Below are 22,898 nucleotides of genomic sequence, written 5' to 3' on the forward strand. Positions count from 1 at the left end.
TGCGTCAATATCTTACGCCTGCCTCACAGCAGGCGTAAGACTGATGCAGGCACATTTGAAACGGGACTTGCCCATGTGAAATGACTCATTGATGGAGTTGCGTCACCTTTATGACACACTCCAGCAATGCGTCATTTTTGCACCTACAGATAAGTCATATATTCTGACGTATCTGTAACTCCTTGCGACATGATGCGTCATACTGTAAATATGACGCATCCAGCATGTCGCAAGGCGGGCGCAATGAAAAGTGACGCATCGCTGTTTTCACGCAGCGATGCGCCACTTTTCATAAATGACCCCCTGAAAGTCTTAGTATGGTATGGCTTGTCATTGTATAGGATGGCATGGCTTGTCATTGTATACTATGGTATGGTAATCTTTGTTAATATGTACCCATTAAGCTATATGAGGAAGCACAATAGGAGTGCTAAGCAGTCAAAAAAATGCTTCACAATATAATGTTATTTTCATGGTAGAGTGTTCTATCCAACCCAAAAATCATGCAAATATAATATTTATATTATATAATAATATGATTGTATGATAACGTTTGTATAGCATGTTATATTATGGTATGGCCTGCCATTGTGCAGTATGATATGGTATGTCATGGTTTAGTGTAGTGTGGTATCATTATATGATTTTGCGGCTGTGGTGTTTTCCTCATAATCATGCGTTTCCTTCATTTGCCACATAATCCATCATCTGCTGCATAATCTTCAGATTTTAACAAAAAATGTTTTAGCTCTAATGGATCAAAGTTTACGAAAAACATGACAAAGCGGGTTGCTGTATAATAGAAGGCCTTTCACAAATGTTGATTATTTATCAGGAGTGGCCAGTGCAGGTAAGAGCGGTGGGGCGGGGTGGGGAGGGCGTTGACAAACGACAACGAGGGGAAATGAAATTTTAAAAAAGAAAACCAAATACCTTGCTCTCACCACATTGCCAAGTTTCTTTTCTTTAATCTTCCCTCGTCATTGTCCATCGACCCCCTCTCCACCATTCTCCACCACTCTTACCTGCATGGGCCGCTCCTGCTATTCATCTTTTTGTTGCTTATTGCTGTATTTAGGTGTCAGATTGGTATTAAGCAGGTGAAACCTTTGCCCAGATAATGTTAATATGTGTAAAAATAACAACAATAATGACAAAATAATGAGGTAATTTTATCTTAAAAATGTGCCACAATATACCGTATAATTTGTCTTTCCTTGCCACACAAACTGAGGACTCGTGGGTCATGTTTAAATCACTCTTCATAGCAAGTTCCTTCATACTTAAGAATTCTTACAGGTTAAACAAGCACAACTGGTTTATTGAAACATGTTTCCTTGATATGTTATGACCTTTTATTTTATAGTATGGAATGGTGTGGCCTGTCATTGTATGGTATGGTATGGTCTGTATAGTATTGTATGGTATCACCAGTCTGTGTTATGGTCTGGTATGGTCTGTCATTGTATATTATGCTATGATAATCTTTATTACAATGTATGAAAGAAGCTACTGGAAGAATCGCAATGAACTGGGCAAAAAAGAGCTTTACAATATGTTATTTTCATGCTAGCATGTTCTAGCTAACCCTTAATGATGCAAACATAAACCAATTTAAAATACACCCTATTTTTTTGCATAAAACACTTTAATCATGGCCAAGACAGTTGCGTAACATAGGCCCTGCAACCCCTGCAGTGCGGGCCCCCAATGTCCAGGGGCCCCTGTCAGCACAGTACTCTGAACAGACAGCTCCTGATTGAGACCGGAGGGGCCCCTCCACGTACCTTGCAGGGGGCTCCTTAAGTTTTGTTACGACTGGTGGGTCAAGAAATCCTATGATTCATGAAATGTGTGCCAAAAAAGCACCCTGTTACAAACTAAACGAGTGATTACTCAATAGCAATAGCGCAAAGTCATTAATATTTTGAAGCCATTGTTAAAAGTGAAGTTTCTAACCAGCAAGCTGCTGGTTTTGTTATGCTCCACCCAAAAGTAGAAGGGGAGCGGATGAAAAGTTAAACGGGGCAAACACAAACTTAAGAAACACACAGTTACAGCAACAGCGAGGGTTAAAACCATAAGCAAGACGGCTAAAAACACATATTCTATTATGAAGTGCTGCAAATTGAAAAGAAAAAAATAGGCATGAAATAAAAGAAAACAAAAGTAGAGGAAGGACATTCGCATTCCCACTAAAAGGAATCAGTACTAGGTCCATGCTCCAGTGAAGGGGAAGCACACAAAAGGAAAGTGAAGCCAGGGCATGTTGACCAAACAGCAACCAACAAACAAAACTGAAAATCAAGCAAATAAATGATAAGCAATTGGCAGGCTCTAAGCCCCCTGTATGTAAACAAAATGTCTCGCAAGCGACAGTGCATGTGCTGTCTCAGACGAGACCTTATCAATTGTGGGCAGCGAAATGATGCTGTTACTGTTGCGTATATCTCTGACTCTCCACATCCTTTGACTTAGGTGGCTGTTGCTTTTTCAAAACGAGGACTCTTGGGTCATGTTTAAATTACTCTTCAAAGTAAGTTCCTTTCTACTTAAGAATTCTTACAGGTTAAACAAGCATAGCTGGTTTATTAAAACATGTTGCCTTGTACTCTGCCAAAAGAATGTGCCATGGGCACCCAATTCATCATATGTAAATGTTAAAGATGAAGTAGATAGACATTCAGTGATCTCATAGATAGTGTAATCACCTCCCATTGAACCGTTCTGACACAGCGGTCACTTGGAGAGCCATCATCTGTAGAAAGGCCTTTAATGGCCCCTTCCTATTCACTGAAGACCTACATTGTGATGTTGCATTTATTATTGGCAGGGTCTCTGGAATTATATGATTTTGCGGCTGTGGTGTTTTCCTCATAATCATGCGTTTCCTTCATTTGCCACATAATCCATCATCTGCTGCATAATCTTCAGATTTTAACAAAAAATGTTTTAGCTCTAATGGATCAAAGTTTACGAAAAACATGACAAAGCGGGTTGCTGTATAATAGAAGGCCTTTCACAAATGTTGATTATTTATCAGGAGTGGCCAGTGCAGGTAAGAGCGGTGGGGCGGGGTGGGGAGGGCGTTGACAAACGACAACGAGGGAAAATGAAATTTTAAAAAAGAAAACCAAATACCTTGCTCTCACCGCATCGCCAAGTTTCTTTTCTTTAATCTTCCCTCGTCATTGTCCATCGACCCCCTCTCCACCATTCTCCACCACTCTTACCTGCATGGGCCGCTCCTGCTATTCATCTTTTTGTTGCTTATTGCTGTATTTAGGTGTCAGATTGGTATTAAGCAGGTGAAACCTTTGCCCAGATAATGTTAATATGTGTAAAAATAACAACAATAATGACAAAATAATGAGGTAATTTTATCATAAAAATGTGCCACAATATGCCGTATAATTTGTCTTTCCTTGCCACACAAACTGAGGACTCGTGGGTCATGTTTAAATCACTCTTCAAAGCAAGTTCCTTCATACTTAAAATACTTAAGAATTCTTACAGGTTAAACAAGCACAACTGGTTTTTTGAAACATGTTTCCTTGTAATGTCCAAAAACAAATGTGCCGCTGACACCCAATCCATCATATGTAAATGTGGAAGATGAAGTTGATTGACATTCAGTGAATGCTAAAATCTCTGCAAACCAGGTTACACAACTCATAGCCCCTCACTGTATCATTGGCTGAAGTAGAACTGGCGATATGCCAGAGTTCAGAGGGGAAAGCACCAGGCCCAAACGGGATCCCAATGGATGTAATATAGACCTATTGGGTCCCTTGATTGCAAACATTTCAATTTGTCCCTGAACACACATATCCCACACTCTTGGACCCTATCCTCCATTGTGCCTGTAGGAAAGTAGGATCTGCTTTCATAGTCACCCCCACTTTTTGATGGTGTCATTATGTTTTTCTTAATAGTCTGACTGGGATCCACCTAACCAGGACCCCAGTCTCTGTGCTTTCTCCATAAATTGGACATAGTGAGTACTTAGGTACACTCCAGATTGGCTACTGGTGCACCCGTATAAGTCGGGGAACTTCACTTACAACGCAACTTTTACCACGCAGTGCTTTTACATCGCAGCTTTTACAACGCAAACCATTACAACGCATTGCGCTGGGGGGCGCTCTAGGATAGGGAATATATTTAATTTACTATCCATCACCTTCCCTACTATCCACGGGGACTGGAGTTGGAATAGTAAATTAAATAAATCACTATCCAGCGCCCCAAAGTACTATGCGTTGTAATGGTATGCGTTGTAAAACTCGCGTTGTAAAAGCATGCGATGTAAAAGCATGCGTTGTAATGTCATACATCCATATAAGTCCCTAGTATATAGTACTAAGGCACCCAGGGCATAGGTACAGCAGGGGTCTCCCATGGGCTGAAGAATGTATTAGGCCTCCCATGAGAGACAACTCAATTTGTGACTACAGGACTGCCATTGCAGCCTGTGTAAGTTGGTACTTGCACCACTTACAACAGATATAAGTTTTCTTATATCTGAGGTCACTACACTTAAAACCTATAAGTCACCCCTAAGGCAGGCCTTTCAATCCTGAAGGCAGGGTGCTCGGTTCCAAGTGTGAGGGTGCCCCTACATGAGCGAGGCACCCCTACAACCTTTGGAGTCCATTCTCTCAGGTTGTAAGTACATCAGCCATTATAACATATGGAGTGGCCATGCGTCATTACGTGATGACCAACTCTAAACTGGCTGTAACAAACCCTGTCATGTTTGGTATCAAACATGTCAGAATCATACCCCCACACCATAAACGGTGTGGGAGGTATGATTCTATGCACCGTAATGCTCCTCCGAGAGGCCCTCAGTACTCCCGGTACCAGTCTTCCAGAATCGGAAAGCAAGCTAGAGCTGCTGCCGACCAAAGACATGTTTCTGTCCTCCTGCTTCTGAGCCAAGCTCGAACAGGGCAAGGCAGAACCATAGATATCCTGTCACAGGGAGGTGTGACCACCTCTCAGACAGGGATTAGTGTATTGGGGCAGGGTGGGGGTGCTTGCCAGCACCACTGAGACTGCTTGAAGGGCACATTTGATGCCATCCTTACATACTCCAGTTCTTAAGGGCTTACCTGTGAGTGGGTCCCTAGATTCGTTGTGGGACAAGATTCAGATCAAATACCACTTCAACTTCAAGCATCTGGACTTCGCTGGACTACGCTTTGGGAACCAAGACTGCACCAGGGAAGATTCCAGCTTCTCCTGGTCTCGTCGTCCTGCTGGTCTTCTGCAACATCTGGGTTCGTGTTCCATACAGGTTCTTCACCAGGCCTGTGGACATCAAAGACACCTGAAGGAATCTCCCTTGAAGTGACGGAGTCACTCCCATGCATCTGCGGGCACCGCAACACAGCTGACCGGTCTGCTGGTCCTGGGCTCCCACGCACTCTGAAAGGTGCAGAAACACAGGTGATGGTTCTGCATCTCCCTCAAGGCCTGTACTGCCTTCATACTGAGTTCGAGGCCAGTATCCCTCATCGGAACTGCTGAAACAGGACCCCGTGCACTGTGTCAACTTGCCATTGCCAAGGTTTTTTGCCTCTCTCTTCCAGGGATCTTCGGGCTCCAAGAAGCTCCAACCTCAGGCAACTCCTGGAACCAAGATCTTTTCTCTCACCACTTCCTCTGCACCATGGGCCTTCTTCATTTGTGAGCTGCTTGAGGTCCTCTTGCGACTCCTGTGTCTTTGGCATGTGTGTCCTCTGGAGGATCTTCTTTGGATTCAGTGAGCTCCCCTGCTTGATCGAAGCCTGCTTCAACTTACCTGCTCGTGGTGAGTCACTAGGACCTTGGTGGTCCGACACTGCACCTTTAATGTTAAATATATTGTTTGTTGCTGCCAAGGCTTGTTGGTGCCCCTGCCAGACACTGCCCACCTGGCTTTCTAAATCCAACCTGGGACAGCTCGTAAATGGCTCCTGGTCTTCCACAGCATTGCCAGCATTGCCTGGTCCACAGAGATGCACCTTCAAGTGCACCTTCAAACTCTCCTGCATCCCCGACATCGGTGGGCATTCATCTTTCATGCCTCTGGTCACTCCTGAGTAACATAGACTCTGTCTCCTCTGCTTGCAGGTTCTTTTCATCTTGAATCCACCTTTGGGTTCCACCTGACTCTTTCGTCTTCTTCTCCAGCAGATTCTTTCCTGAAGTCCTCCATCATGGTCTACGGCCGTTTCCGTTGTCACTTGACACCTATGCACTCGGCTTCCCTGCAGTAGGTATCCTGGTTCCTGGGGTATCCACAGGTGGGGTGACTCTACAACCTTCCACCTTCCACAATGTGTCTTCAGGGTCCGCTGGGAAGGCTCCTTTTTCTTTACAATTGCAACCGCGACTTATCCATTGACTAACATTGAACACGAGGTTGTGTTCCCGCTCTGCACAAAACCTCCGTGGGGTTCCTAGATGCTCACCATGGGTGGTTCCTTGGATCCCCGGCGCTTCTACAACTTCTGGGTCCACTATCGTCTTGAGTCATGGTCCACATTCCACTATTCCAGTATATGGCTTGGTCTCCCCCTGGAGACCACTGTCTATTTTTGCTCCTTACATGCTCTATTTCTTAAGTATTGTTATATTGTGTTTATATCTCTGAGATGGAGATAATACAGCGTGTTAGTGAGTGTTTGTAATAAAATACATGTTTTTATAACTACACTGTGTGATTCCTTTTCATTATCCTATACAATAAGATCAAGTACTGGTAAAATAAGCTGCTTTACACTCCTTCTGGACTAAGCCTGAAGGCTGCTCTCCACAGCTACCTGTTAGCGAGCTTTATAAGGTTGTCTAAGACCACTAAAATCACAATAAAGGTGGTCTAGATTATTGCAGGGTGCTACACTTACATAAGTGTGCACCATATACTAAGCCAGCCTCTCGCACTGCCTATTTTCAAACACAGAGATCATATGCACCACAAGTGATACAGGCCTATTTTTCTTATTGATAGTTCAGTTACAATCATAGGCGGACTGATTTATAACTGCCTTGTTGCATGGGCCCAAGAGCACAACATTCTTTCCCCTTTTCAATCTGGGTTTCGTCAGAGTCTGTGTATGGTAGAGCAATGCCTACATTTGAGTTTAATAATCAATAAAAATACATCTGTTGGGCACTGCCCTCTGTACCTGGCCTTTATTTGATTCCGTAAGCAGGTCAAAGGTATGGCTGACATTGCTGGACCTAGGCGTGGAGTTACCCCTGGTGAATTTTCTTCATAGTTTGAACACTGAATTTTGTCTCAGGAGAGGAGTGTGCCAAGGTTATATTTTGGCCCCTTTATTTTTTATCCATTATATAAATGGTCTTTCTTTCAATCTGACAGTCACTCAGGTAGAATACTCCCAGAATTGCCGGTACTCAGGTGCTCGCATTGCTCTATGCGGATGACGCAGTCCTAATTGCAAGTACTCAAAAATCCTTTGCGGATGCTTGTGGACCTCTTCGTCTGCTTTATGAGCAATCTCGACTTAGTCCCCAATATGGGAAGTCACAGATCATGGCACGTGGGCTTGGCAAAATAAACAACTGCTAACGCGGGATTACTGGTTACTAATTATCTTACCAAATCCCAAACTATGTCGACTGAATCGTTGGTACCTGTCTTGGAGTAAAAGGTAATCTCGCAATAAGTCAATCAATTTAAGAACTTACACCACTCTAAATGACCACTGACCAAAATTAAGTTTTAAAGATTTAATATAAAGTCAAAGATAACTGAAGATACAAACTTCTCAAAATGAGATTAAGAAGATAAATCGGTATCACTATGAACATGAACTTTTTGAATAGTCTGAGTCTGAAAAACAGAATAATAAGTACAAGCTCGAAAACCATCAGGGTTGCCAAAATGGATACAAGTTGCAACCTCAAAGTCATTACAGAAAAGAAAATTAAGGTTAGTCTGTCCCTACACTACACTAAGTGTCATCCCTACTTAGCAAGATCTTAACCCTCTAGGTGTCAGCCGTGGTGACTTCCTAAGAAGATCACGCACTTCTCTTTGTCTCTTCTCTGATAATGGGTCTCTCCTGATCAGCCTATCTGCCTACCCATCCGCTTCCTTAGGCTCCCAAAATCATCTGCTCTGCTCTCCTCCCGGGTCTCTTTCCCTAATACCAAATCACATTTTCAATAGAAACGCCCCTTGGGACGCCCCTCACGTGGTACATCTTTGCGCGGCAAACTCCATGATGGTACTCTTGAAGACCCTCGTTATAGTTGACCTTGGTTCCCAGGCTTCTTCTTCCGTGCGCTGATACCCCCTGAAATTCCTGGAAACTCCTACAGGCCTGCGCAAGGCGCCACTGAACAAAGTCCCTTTCATTCGAGCTGATTAGGACCCTCGCACCTGCATACAGCTCGTCCTGCAGTGGGCCTCAAATTCCAGACTCCACCATATCTTTAGTCATAAAACACTCTCAAAGCTCGGTGCTGGACACCTCGCGACCTCTTCTCTAACGAGCACATGACGATTTACACGACATGACATTATCTCCTCTGGCCTACTTGATTTACATGCAGCAGGTCCCTGCACTCTTAAAACGTTAACTTGATTTAAACAGCAAACATTCTTAACTAGCATACGTTTCTAAAATAACACATCTATAAAGCATATACTTTTAACCCTAAGTTCAATAGTACATTTGGAAGAACCATGTCAACCTTATCTCACATTAATTTAGCAGCACGTTCAGGTTTGCTGTGAATTGCCCTAAGGCCTACACATAATACTGGATTTTCAAAGTTACATTTAATTCGGACATGATTCTTTTAACATGAGAACATGAGGTTTTCACATATATTCCAACATTTCTACATTAATCTCACACCGTTATAATTATAGTTACTCTACTTAGCATTCTATACATTTCACTACTGAATATAAACCACTCTGTATATTTCACTCCTGGATATAAAACACTCGTGTGCAAAACATGTTTAAACTAACTACGTGCTTGTAAATATGGCGTACTTATACATTTTTTTCCCAAACTTGTGCTCTCTCAGTCCCCCCTTTGATGACCTTCAGGGGTCATCATCACCAAGACACTAAAAATGTAGAACCTTTTAAAGTGAAGACAGGGCAGTTCCACCTCTTTTCATACTCTCTAATGCTTTCAGACTCTTATATTGAGTGTCCTGCATCGCTGTCAACTCTTCTTCCTGTTTCTTCATAGCTCTCTGTAACCTATTTGCTCTATAACATTGATACAAACGCACCAATCCCCACAAAGTGATTACACAAATCACAATTATGATGATGGGTTTCAATATGTACCAAACGATACCCTTTCCTAAGTTGGCAAACCAACTTCCAACTTTACCCATTCCATGGCCTACTTTTTCCCACACATTTACCTTTGCCAGGTCCTCAATTTCGTAGTGTATGGCAGTGATGTTTTGTATATACTTCTCTAGAGGCTTTGAATTGTCTGGAATGTAAGTACAGCATTCCCGGACCTTCAAGGCCTTACAGACTCCTCCCTCTTTTGCTAACAGAACATCTAAAGCAAGTCGGTTCTGAAGAACCATCGCCCTAATCGATTGCATCTCCCCTTCTATTAGCATCAAGGATCTTGCAGTACTGGCAGATAGCCTATCTACGACTGTAGCTAACCTCCTGATCTTAATGTCATTCATTATCAATCCTAAGAAAGGGAATGCAGCACCTAGTACATCTCCAACTACCTCGGCTGCACCCAGCCCTCGCTTCCATCTAGTTGATATTTCTTTCTTAGGCGTGTCTAAATTCTCAACATGATATATTTTAGGGAAGACAACAGCCAGATAGCATGATCCATACCAATTATCTGGTAACTTCACATAGGCATATCTTCCACATACAAAATATACATTTGGTATTGCTTGCATCCCTTTCATAAAGTTCTTAGAGTAATACTCCAATTGAAAGGCATGTTCACAATGGACTTGACCTACATAAAAGTTTTCATAATATGAGTAACTCCTGTGTATGCACAGTTTTCCCCGTTTATCCTTATCCAAAGCAATTGGACCAATACTACCTTTTCTTTGATGTGCCCTCTCCTCCTTGGTCCAATCTGTTTCCCATTGTCCTGATGCTTTCAAAATCTTCTGCCTCCTGTATCTAGTATCTACCTGTGCTATAAACTTTTTCTCAACTTCTGATATTTGACAAGTCAGATTGTTCCTTCGAGCATGTGAAGTATCTAACGTTTTCCATGGAATAAACCATTTGTGTAATCTGTCTTCGCTTTTGTAGTAGTCCCATTTGTTCAAATGCTTGAAATTCGGAACCTCTGGCAATGTCGAGTCGAAATTCGAGAAATAATACTCGAATCCTTCTCGTCCATAAAACATGCTCAACAATAAACTGCACGTTATTCCATATGTCAACGGAAGATGATGGTATCTGATACCCTCCTCCACTGAAGCTGGTAATTGCATACAAACATAACAATCCTTTACTTCCATGGCATCAACATATTCATAAAGCAATTTAGCATAAGCATTTGACTTGTAATTTCCCTGTGACTCGTCGGTGTGAAGCCTTTTTATTTCTGCATCTAACAGTGCTTTGTCTTTCTCATTGATGTTTCCCTTCTCTTTAATAATGGTAGTTTTCGGTGTTGACACTCCCTTATCCTCCTTAACTATGGTGTCATCCCCTTCGTGTCCCGCTAGGAATGAAACAGTTACCACTAAAATTATAAGAGAAACCACTACTCCTAAAAGTATAACAGCTATACATTTTGCCCTGCGGTTCGGGTTGCCAGCCTCCATGTTCTCAAACAGTGTAGTTTTTGACTTTCTTCCAGCATTCACTTCCTCTTCTTTTCAAACAAAGTCTTTCTCTCTTGCAATGTCTTTCTTTGAACACTTGGAAGCTTGACAATTTGTTTCCGCAAAACAGTTCAAAGTCCAGTAGAAAATAGACAACCCTAGCCCTTCTCCATCCACTAAAATGAAACCCCTATCACTTTTCTTCTTCCACTCGGCGCTAGGTTATCTTGCAACAAGTTTACAATTTCTTTTCAAAAGTCTTGTTTTCATCTAAAGTTATGTATGGCTCAAGGAGTGACACTACGTCTTCATAAATGTCCATCCGAAGTATCATTCCCTCAGGTTCTGGACAGTTCGTACCACAACATGGAAAGTCAACTTTTTCTAGGATTATTCTCCTTATTTCGCTCAAGACAAGTGGACGGACAAAATTGAGAGTTAGCGTTTTTTCAATTTCCACTCCTGGTACTATCAGTTCTACATCCACAATTACAAAGGGGTCCGTTCTAATCAAGATCACTTTCTTCACCTTTCCAGTTCTGCGCCCCTTTGAAGACATTCACAATAAGGTATTAATCCACAACAATAAGCGCTCCTAGCATTTCTACTATTCGCTCAAGCATTTCCAAACGAAGAAGAGTTCCCTCCAATATTGGATATCGTGAACAGCAAACTGGAAACTCAACTGTCTCTAAAATCAATTTTCTTATTCCACTCAGGAGAGCAGGATGAACGATGTTGAGTGTCAGCAACCTTTCGGTCTCCGCTCCTGGTTATAGAAACCTTATTTGCACTGTGATGATCGGGTCAGTTCTGATCAGTTCCACTTCCCTGATCCTCCCTGTTCTGTGTCTCCCAGACATCTGCAACGAGGTAGGTCCAGTCGGGAGTAGAGTATCTTCTACTAGGCACTCGCACCCTCCTTGATCTTCTAAGACCCTCCTCGGCTTGATCCTGGATATCTTCTTCTGGATCTGAGTCTTCGGATATAGGAGTAAGCGTTTCTTCCTGGGCCGACCTCAAACTTAGCCTTCTTCTCCTAGTTGGCCAAGTGGCAGCTCCAAGCCTTATTCTCCTATTCCTTGTCCTCCCACTTGGTTCTTGGTCGCTCCGATACGGATCTGAGTCTGAGTCGTATTCACTTCTGCTCTCTCCTTCAGTTGCGTCTTCTGTCTCACTGCCGTCCTGCCTTCGCTCTTCTTCTGAATCCGATGCGTTCCCAGCTTCTTCCGACACCTCCTCAGCTGCCTCAATCCCTTCTTGCGACTCTTCTTCCACTTCCGGGCTTTCGTCTGGGATGGGAGCTGTTCCTTCTAGAGGTGCTGGAACTCTTCTAGTATGGGATGCATGGATCCAATTTGGCAGCCCCCCGCACTTCACCGCGGTGTTCGTTATCAGGATCACCTGAAAGGGCCCACGCCAGCGAACATCTAGGCAGTTCTTCCGGACGTGTTTTTTAACTAAGACCCAGTCCCCTGGGTTCAGGTCATGACACAGGTTCCTCGCTGCTGGAACTTCAGCCGCCTGCACCTGAAGGGACACAGAATGGATGGCGTCAGACAGTCCTTTACAATAATCCAAGATCAGATCATCTGTAATATTCAATAGAGCAGTAGTTGGAACTGTAGGAAGTCTCATGGCCCTCCCCATCAGGATCTTGTGGGGAGAGAGACCTGTCCTCCTATCAGGTGTGCTGCGCATGCTCATGAGCACTAAAGGAAGAGCATCTGGCCAACTCAAGGATGTGGATGCCACTACTTTAGCCAATCTATTCTTCAAAGTGCCATTCACTTGTTCCACAATTCCTGAAGCTTCTGGTCGATAACTACAATGCAGCTTTTGATCGATATTCAGTGTGGAGCACAACATCTTCACTATTTCGCTGTTAAAATGTTTTCCTCTGTCAGATTCCAAAGAGGCAGGCACCCCGAAGCGCGGTATCAACTCCCTGAGCAACAATTTAGCCACTGTGAGTGTATCGCACCTACGTGTAGGGTACGCTTCAACCCATCTGGAAAATACGCATACAATCACCAACACATACCGAAGGCGATTGACTCTTGGCATTTCGATGAAATCTAGTTGCATTCTATTGAAAGGCCCCCCCGACCTCCCAATGTGACTCAGTGTGACTGGTGTTCGTTTGCCTACGTTCAGCTGTTGGCAAGTAACACATCGCTTACATACTGATTCTGCTGCTATTCTGAATTTCGGGCAATACCAAGTCTGCCTAAAAACTCTCATCATAGCATCCCTTCCTAGATGTACTGGACCATGTATTTCTCTCGCCATGGGATTAGCTAATTCTTCAGGTAACACAGCTCTCCCATCTGCTGAAACCCAAAAATCCATTTCACTTCGCACACAACCTGCTATTTCCCATGCCTTTTTCTCTGTTTCAGGTGCGTTCTCCTGCATTATTCTTAAATCCTCCCAAGTGTCTACAGTTTCTAACATCATACTTAATTCAGTCTTTTCTTCTGCACCTTCTATTTCCACCTTTGAGAAAGAATAACTTTGTTCCGCACAATAGCGTGCGACTTCATCAGCATATCTATTACCTTGTGACACAAAATCTGTATTCTTAGTATGAGCTACACACTTCACTACTGCGATGTCAACAGGACCTTGTAATGCTTCTATCAGCAATCGCACAAATTCTCCATTTCGAATGGGCGAACCAGAGGAGGTCATGTAACCCCTCTGAGACCACAACTGCCCGAAATCATGAACCACACCGAAACCATATTGGCTGTCCGTGTAGATGGTGACTCTCTTTCCATTTCCTGCTATGCAGGCACGAGTTAGGGCAATAATTTCTGCTACCTGTGCGGAATGTACTCCTTCCAGGCAAGCGGCTTCCACAACTCCAGTAATGGTACAAACAGCATAAGCTGCTCTCAACCGACCAGTATCGTCTCTTAAACATGAGCCATCAACAAAATAAATTTCATCGGGGTCAGACAATGGCTCATCTACAATATCTGGTCTGGGTTTCGTGCATAGTTCAGTCACATCAAGGCAATCGTGGTCTTCACATCCTTCGCCTTCTATTACCGTAGGTAATGGCATCAAAGTAGCAGGATTCAAGACAGAGCATCTCCTGAGAGTCACGTTTTCTGCGGCAAGTATAACTTGCTCGTAACGCGTGAGCCTGCTATTGGTCAGATGCTGCGTCTTCGTCCTGGTCATTAACAATTCAACTGAATGTGGTACATATACCACTACTGGATGTCCCATCACAATACTCTCGCTCCTTTCAATGCTGACACCCGTTGCAGCAACGGATTTGAGACATCCGGGCAACGCTGCGGCTACTGGATCTAATGTAGCCGAAAAATATGCAACTGGTCTACGGGCATTACTGTGGGTCTGTGCCAAGACTGACAAAGCACATCCCTCTCTCTCACAGCAATAGAGTGAAAATGACTTTTCGTAATCTGGCATTCCCAGAGCCGGAGCACGACATAAATCGTCTCTCAGCTGTAAAAACGCCACCAGACATTCTTCATCCCATGGTACCGGATCACTCACCTCCTTGTGCGTCAGTTTCTGTAAGGGCTTTGCTTTCAGTGAAAAGTTAACTATCCACTGTCGGCAGTAACCCACCATTCCTAGGAACATTCTAACTTCTCTCTGTGTTGTAGGCGCATTCATTTTCATTATCGCCTCAATCCTCTCCGGGGACACCTTACGTTTCCCTTTTTCTAACCTGTGCCCTAGATACTGTACTTCTGTCAAACAATACTGCAACTTGCTCGGAGATACCTTATGTCCATTTTCAGCTAAATGATTCAGTAAGGCAATTGAATCTACTTTACAAGCTTCCTCTGTTTCTGACGCAACAAGTAGGTCATCTATGTACTGTACCAGAACCGAGTTCTGTGGCAGTACTAGATTCTCAAGATTCTTCTTCAACAACTGATTAAAGATGGATGGGCTATCTGTGAATCCTTGTGGGATTCGACACCATGTTAAAACGCGATCTTCCATTTTAAAAGCGAAAAGGTACCTGCTCTCTTCATCCAATGGGATTGAAAAGAAAGCCTGACAAAGATCTATCACTGTGAACCATTCTGCTTGACATGGTATTTGAAACAATATCACTGATGGATTCGGTACCACGGGACAACATGAAACGACTATGTTGTTAATTTTTCGTAAATCCTGAACTATCCTAAACTTCCCGCTAGGTTTCTGCAAACCCATAATCGGGGAGTTACAAGGACTACCCACGATTTCTTTCAGTATTCCCTGTTGTATCATTGACTCGATCACAGGTTTTATTCCCGCAATCGTTTCCTGGGACAATTTGTATTGAGGCGTTCTTGGAAACTCAACATTTGGTTTTACCAGAATTTTTACCGGTTCTACCCCTTTAATCAATCCTATATCTTCTCCTGTGAAATCCCACACCTCTGACGCCACTGCATCTCTTAAATCTTGGGGAAGATCTTCTACAGTCAGAGTAGGATATAGTTCTACACAGAATTTTGAATTGGCCACCTTAAAGGTAGCATCATCGTCGGTAGTCTGTACCTCCACTCCTTGTGGGGTGCAGTATATGGTGCAGTTCAATTTGCACAACAAATCCCTTCCTAACAGACATACCGGACTCGAGTCACAAACCACAAACTGATGTTCGTTCATATGATTTCCTATTTTCACAGATACTGGTTCTGTCAACGGACTAGTCATTCTTTTATTTGCGACTCCTACCACCTGAATTGTTTCCCCTGACATTGGCAAGTCTGGAACCACCGCTGATCTCAGAGTCGAACGAGTAGCCCCAGTATCCACTAAGAACGTAGTGGGACACCCTGCCACTTCTGCCTCAACAAATGGCCCTCTTTGATCCACTTCTAGGACTGCCCCGAGGGTACAATCCTCTTCACTGCTCACCCGTTGTCCTGTCAATGGGTCAATGTAATAACACTTTTCTTCCTCGATAAACAGAGGCATTTGTTTAAAGACCTTTCCCCCAGCTGCTATCTTCGGTGGCTGTGGGAATTGGGCCCGTGGAGCCGAAGTCCCCCCTTTGGCCACCTTACTACTTGGGACTGTCACCTTTTGCACTGGGTCTTCTTGGACCTGTTCTTCTACTTCTAGCTCTCCATTTTCAGGGTTAAAGGGACACTCGCGTCGCCAATGCCCCACCTGGTGACACTGATGACACTTTGTCGTTTTCTTTAAAGTGGCAAAGTCTATCCTAGGTCTCTGCCCTTCCTCATTGTCCTTATTCTGACCGTTTGATTTTCGTCCCATCCCCTGCTTCTGCTGGCCACCCTTCCCAGCGGACTGCATTTGCACCACCATCAATTTCTCCTTTAGATTCTTGGCTTTAGAATCTATCTCGTCACTGCAGTACCTCGCATATCGTAAAATCTCATCTAGTGGTTTGTTCTGCCAACAGATTAAATGTTGCTGTATCATCAAACAAATATCAGGTCTCAACCCCAAGACAAACTTTGACACAAACTGCCCTATATCTTTGGGATCCATTACATCTAGTCCACTGTATTGCTTGAATGTTTTCAATAATCTTTCATAAAACTCGTGAACTGTCTCCTTGGGTTCCTGCCTTGTTCGGTCTATTTTTACCCAATCTATATCCTGTGGTGGTACCTTATCTTTCAACCATGCTATTACCCTTTCATACTTTCGCATGACAATCTCAGACGGTCCATTAGTCCGAGCATCCCTCAATGGTTCAGCATTTGGCCATTCGACACTAGTCTTACAAGGGGTCCACAGATCAGATGGGACCACGATGTCAAACAACGTGTTCAAATCAATCCACAGTACTTTCGAGATTTTGACAAACCTCTCTACCTGTTTATACCATTCGACTGGATTGTCCCGCAACTTCGGAAATGAGTTGGTAAATGCAGCTAAATCTCCTCTACTCCAGGGCACATGTACATAATTTCCGTTTGATATTTCTCGCAAAGGGAATGCCTCCATCTGCATTACCCTTCCCTCAGGGGTCATCACATTTGTACTTCGCCTAACTGTGCCCTTTTTCGACCACCTTTCTTCCCATTTATCCAGTTCTCTCCACACTCTTATCCCTGTTACCAGCTCTCTTATGTGTGTTTTTAATCCAGTAGTTCTCTTCTCATCTAGATCCTGGTCTGCGTACTGTAATCTGTGGTTACTCTGCAATGCCCTTGTCCTAGACAAATCCACGGCATATCTATCTGCCAAATCAGTCAGTTTCTCATGAAACGCTCTAGCTTTCCTAGTAATATCCTTTGCCATGAACAATAACTCATCCTGTTCATACAATTCTATCCTTTCCAAAGGCAATGTTCCATCTATTATCTCATCAACATCTGATTTTAAACTGGTAACATCAAGCCTTTTTGCCTTAATTTCAGCTTTCAAGACACTCAATTTAGCTCCTCCATCCGCATCTCTCCCATCCCAGCTCCGAGATCTACGTTTAGGTATTGGTGAATTATAGGGAGTCCTCCCCTGTTCCCATCTCTCTAGATCCCACGCCTTTCCATCTTCTCGGGGTGGGTGGTGAAACACTCTTTCATGCCTCATAGCCCCTCTCTCCCCATCCGGGCTAGTTTCACGGGATGCAGGGTAAGATGTTCCATTACTCCCTCTTTCTTCCCTACTTCCCTGTGCTTCCTGATTATTCGAGGCGTGTCGGGACCTATCGCTGTTCTCCTTTCTCCAATGTTGAACGTCTTCCCCGAGTGTATGATGAAGGCACCTAAACCTATTCTGAAAAGCCCGTACCGCCTCATCTCCTCCTTTCCCCCAGAGACGGGACATTTCCTCACATTCTACAATCCTAGTATTTTGTTCCGGCTGTTCTCTCTGATTTGTAGGACATGCATCCCCTCTATTCTCTTGACTTTGGCCTTCCCGGCCCTGACTGCTTTCGCTGGCCCCACAATGAGATACAGTCCCGTTACCCCTGCTTTCCCACCCTGGTTCTGTTCTTGTCCTGTTACTTGGAGATACTATGGACCCGTCCCATTCCCTCAAATCAGCTCTTAACTCTGAAAAAGATCTTGGCCGTGGTCCCCTTAGATCCATTGGTCCTCTCGGACCTCCCTGTTCTGAATTGGGACCGACAGTTGTGTCTAATGGGGTGTTCCATGTTACCGAACCTGGCAATTGTTTCCATGCATTTGTCACATTATTCCTCCTTTCCATCTCAATCCTTTCCCTATCCAATTGCCTTTGCTGTTCCCCTCTATCTCTCTCAGAATTATAGATCGAAACTATGGGTCCTATGGTAACAGGCACTTGAAGAGCGTCTGGCAATCCCACAGACTCAACCCTTTCTGTGGTTGGCGTTTTCTGCACCACAAACCTTCCCACTACACTCTGTACAGTGTTGTTTGGAGGTGTTTCTCCACTTTTGATAGGTGTCCATTCCGATATAGGGAGTGGTGTATATCCCTCTATGTCATTCCCATCTTCCCTTGCGAGCCCTCTATCTTCTATCAACTCCACTCTCGGAGGTGGTCTATCCATTAACAATCTGTTTATCAGATTGTCCTCCGACTCGCTTTCCTCGTCTTCTTCCATGAGGTTTCCTCCTCCTGACACCTCCCTCATCGGATACATTTTCTCCACCTCAATAGTCTGTACTCTCCAACGCTTTTCCTCCTCATCCCATTTGGAATCTCGCACTGCCCTTACCGATCGCGTCAGTCTTTGTTGACGCCTGTTCAAATTTCGGTCGTGTGCAGCCTTAATCCATGCATTAAGAGCCTCAAACTGTGTTGGTCTGGGCGAGGGTTTCAATGAGGACATGGTTGCTTTTAGCCGATGTAACACCTCTAATTTAAACGTCCCGTACCTCGGGAACTGCATTTCCTCATTCCCTTCCGTAAGCTTATTCCAAGCCCCAATCCACAATATCGTATGCAGCCCCACATTCGTTGCCATATAATGAGCTGGCGTACCCTCCGGCGGAGCCTCCTCCCCGTAATAATGTTCACTTCTTTTACGTTTAAAAATCCCTTTCAAACACTTAAAACACTTCATGATTTCGCTCTTTCTCCGCGTTCGTTTACTTCCTGATGATATTCCACCAATCTCAGCCCCGTTCTCACTAACTGGCCTATCCGTACGCGACTTTCCTCCGACGTCACGCTAGCCGCCCAACCAGAGCGCGGCTCTAGCTAACGTCACACCAACCGCTCAATCAGAGCGCGGCTCTAGTCGACGTCACCCGTCCCCCTTCGCAGCAGTTCCCCTCCTTTCTCAGCTCGTCTCCTCGGTCATGCACACATCCCATTCATACTCTGAAAAATGATTACTTCCGTCCAAGCGATCACCTTTCTTGACTGTACGCCCACAGCCTTTCTGTAGTTGTCACCTTAACTTGGCAAAATGTCTTTCCGTTTACTTCCAGACAATCGCCTTCTCCGATAGGTTACTCACACGCAGTAACTTTCGACCAGCGTCCGTTACTCATACATTCACTCTTACACTCCCCCTATCTTGGATCCACGGCGGTCAATGGTACCTCGTGACCTCCGTACTATGGTCGACAACTACCCTGGATGTTCGATACACCCAAAACCACTTAAGCTCTGGCCTGAACTTAAGATTTCACCAGTTCACCCGTTTACCAGGTTACCAGCTTACCAGGTTGCGCGCGCTCACAACCTTCTCTCATCCACACTACAGGCATTCAACTCCGCAAGACATTACAATACAAATACAACACAAAACACCGCAATCTGTTCACGCATGACCCTTTTTATACTCACTCTCCGATACTGCTGCTTTTCTCGCACCGTCTGCACCTTTCGGCACACGATTCTTCCGCTGCTCGTCTCTCGGCGTCTCGGGCCTTGGGGTAAACTAACCTCTCTAGATTACCTTCCTCAAGAAGATAACCATCCTCACTCTGCTACCAACTGCTAACGCGGGATTACTGGTTACTAATTATCTTACCAAATCCCAAACTATGTCGACTGAATCGTTGGTACCTGTCTTGGAGTAAAAGGTAATCTCGCAATAAGTCAATCAATTTAAGAACTTACACCACTCTAAATGACCACTGACCAAAATTAAGTTTTAAAGATTTAATATAAAGTCAAAGATAACTGAAGATACAAACTTCTCAAAATGAGATTAAGAAGATAAATCGGTATCACTATGAACATGAACTTTTTGAATAGTCTGAGTCTGAAAAACAGAATAATAAGTACAAGCTCGAAAACCATCAGGGTTGCCAAAATGGATACAAGTTGCAACCTCAAAGTCATTACAGAAAAGAAAATTAAGGTTAGTCTGTCCCTACACTACACTAAGTGTCATCCCTACTTAGCAAGATCTTAACCCTCTAGGTGTCAGCCGTGGTGACTTCCTAAGAAGATCACGCACTTCTCTTTGTCTCTTCTCTGATAATGGGTCTCTCCTGATCAGCCTATCTGCCTACCCATCCGCTTCCTTAGGCTCCCAAAATCATCTGCTCTGCTCTCCTCCCGGGTCTCGTTCCCTAATACCAAATCACATTTTCAATAGAAACGCCCCTTGGGACGCCCCTCACGTGGTACATCTTTGCGCGGCAAACTCCATGATGGTACTCTTGAAGACCCTCGTTATAGTTGACCTTGGTTCCCAGGCTTCTTCTTCCGTGCGCTGATACCCCCTGAAATTCCTGGAAACTCCTACAGGCCTGCGCAAGGCGCCACTGAACAAAGTCCCTTTCATTCGAGCTGATTAGGACCCTCGCACCTGCATACAGCTCGTCCTGCAGTGGGCCTCAAATTCCAGACTCCACCATATCTTTAGTCATAAAACACTCTCAAAGCTCGGTGCTGGACACCTCGCGACCTCTTCTCTAACGAGCACATGACGATTTACACGACATGACATTATCTCCTCTGGCCTACTTGATTTACATGCAGCAGGTCCCTGCACTCTTAAAACGTTAACTTGATTTAAACAGCAAACATTCTTAACTAGCATACGTTTCTAAAATAACACATCTATAAAGCATATACTTTTAACCCTAAGTTCAATAGTACATTTGGAAGAACCATGTCAACCTTATCTCACATTAATTTAGCAGCACGTTCAGGTTTGCTGTGAATTGCCCTAAGGCCTACACATAATACTGGATTTTCAAAGTTACATTTAATTCGGACATGATTCTTTTAACATGAGAACATGAGGTTTTCACATATATTCCAACATTTCTACATTAATCTCACACCGTTATAATTATAGTTACTCTACTTAGCATTCTATACATTTCACTACTGAATATAAACCACTCTGTATATTTCACTCCTGGATATAAAACACTCGTGTGCAAAACATGTTTAAACTAACTACGTGCTTGTAAATATGGCGTACTTATACATTTTTTTCCCAAACTTGTGCTCTCTCACATCCATAGGTTTCTCATCAGGGGCCAGCCTCTGTGTAGCGTAAGCGATTTTAGTAATCTGGGAGATATTTTTAACTACTATTGTTCCTGGCAGTCCCAGCTCACTAGTTCACGCCTTAAGCTCAGTAGATCCATGGGAGCACTTTTTAATTTCCCTAGCTCTACAGGGTAAGGGACCATCTCACCCCTTCTAAACGTGTTCTATGCCCAGTGTGACCCAGCAGCTATGTATGGGGCAGGGATTTGGGGTTATTACTAACCCTGGGCATTGAACTCCGCTCCACTTGCGGAGTTTGCTAAGTTTTCCGCAAGTTTTTTACCTCACTCGCGTTCGTCAACGTCAAGTTGGTGACCGCAAGCGAAGAAAATCAACCTCCCGGTAAGATTTTTCCTCGTTTACGAGCGTGGAAAATCAACCTCCCGGCGAGATTTCTCAACGAGGGGGAGTCTGATTAATTTTGGCGCGGCCTCCTATTTACGCCACCCGTGTAAATAGGGGGCAGCTTTAAAATCAATGGGTGTTGCAGTGGAACGCCCAGCGCAACCTCCATTGCTCTCCCCTTTCAGGCGTCTCCTTCCGGGACTGCTGCCTGGACCCATGAGTCGCGCTCCCCTGACAAATCTGTAAGGCGACTGCTGCAATGCTGCTGACCTGTGACCCTGAGCTTTATCCTTCATGAGCTCCGGGTGAGTGCGGCGGTTTCCCTGTCTTCCGCCCTCCCGTCCCCGTGGCGGCCTCCCCCATCCGGGGCTGCTGCCTGGACGCCTGAGTCGACGTCCCTGACAAAGCAACAAGTTACAGCTGAGATGCTGCGGCCTTTGTGTTCCCGAGTGTTTTTTTTTTGGGGCGGGGGGGCGATGTCCCGACCGAGATTGGTGATTTCCGGTCCTCTGCCCTACCGATCCCATGGCTGCCTCGTTCATCCAGTTCAGCTCCCTGAGGTGGGTCTCCTCATTGATTTTGGTTTGGGTCTTTGTTGATCTGCTGTCCCTCCATTTTGTGCTGGAGCTATATGGGCCCGAGACCTGGGTCCACCATCTTGACAGTTTCGACAGTTTTCTTCGATCGCTGTGGGAACGCCGGTCTACGTCTTGGTGTCACCAACTTGTCTAGTGCTTCAAGTCGACCCCCCCCACACCCTTCAGGACACATACACTTCCTTCTGATAAGGATGGCCACTGCAAGACACCCCTTTTGACCTACGGTGCTCTGGTGCAGAGAGCGAGTCTGGCCCCGGATGTTGTGTTTCTGTGACCCTAACCGGACTTTGGGCTTGTGGATTGTGACTTTGAGTCCTGATGTACTATCTTCCATTGGCAGTTTACCTGATTGGGTCAGTTTTCCAGCTCCTGTACTCAATTCCCCTCCCCCACACACTCTCTATGCCCCATTGGGACTTGTTTTTGTATTATTTATGCTCCGGTAACTGATTTAATTCTGTACAACTGTTTTCTCATGTAAAGCTCTCTGATACCTCCGGGTCTAGCCAGCGCTATATAAAACTCTTGAAATAAACAATGTCTAAAAAATCTGAAAAAGTGACATTGTGGTGGCGATAGGGGATTATAGATATGCCCCTGTTTTTATTTACTAGTGAACAAATAGATGGATTTTAATCCTGACAACGTGGCATTCCAGGCTAAACAGGAGAAGAACAGCCTGTTTCTAATCTTGGTGTTTTGCAAGCTTTTTGTTAGAAAGGCC

This window comes from Lissotriton helveticus, chromosome 1_1, assembly GCF_964261635.1.
Source record: "Lissotriton helveticus chromosome 1_1, aLisHel1.1, whole genome shotgun sequence".
Taxonomy (NCBI): domain Eukaryota; kingdom Metazoa; phylum Chordata; class Amphibia; order Caudata; family Salamandridae; genus Lissotriton; species Lissotriton helveticus.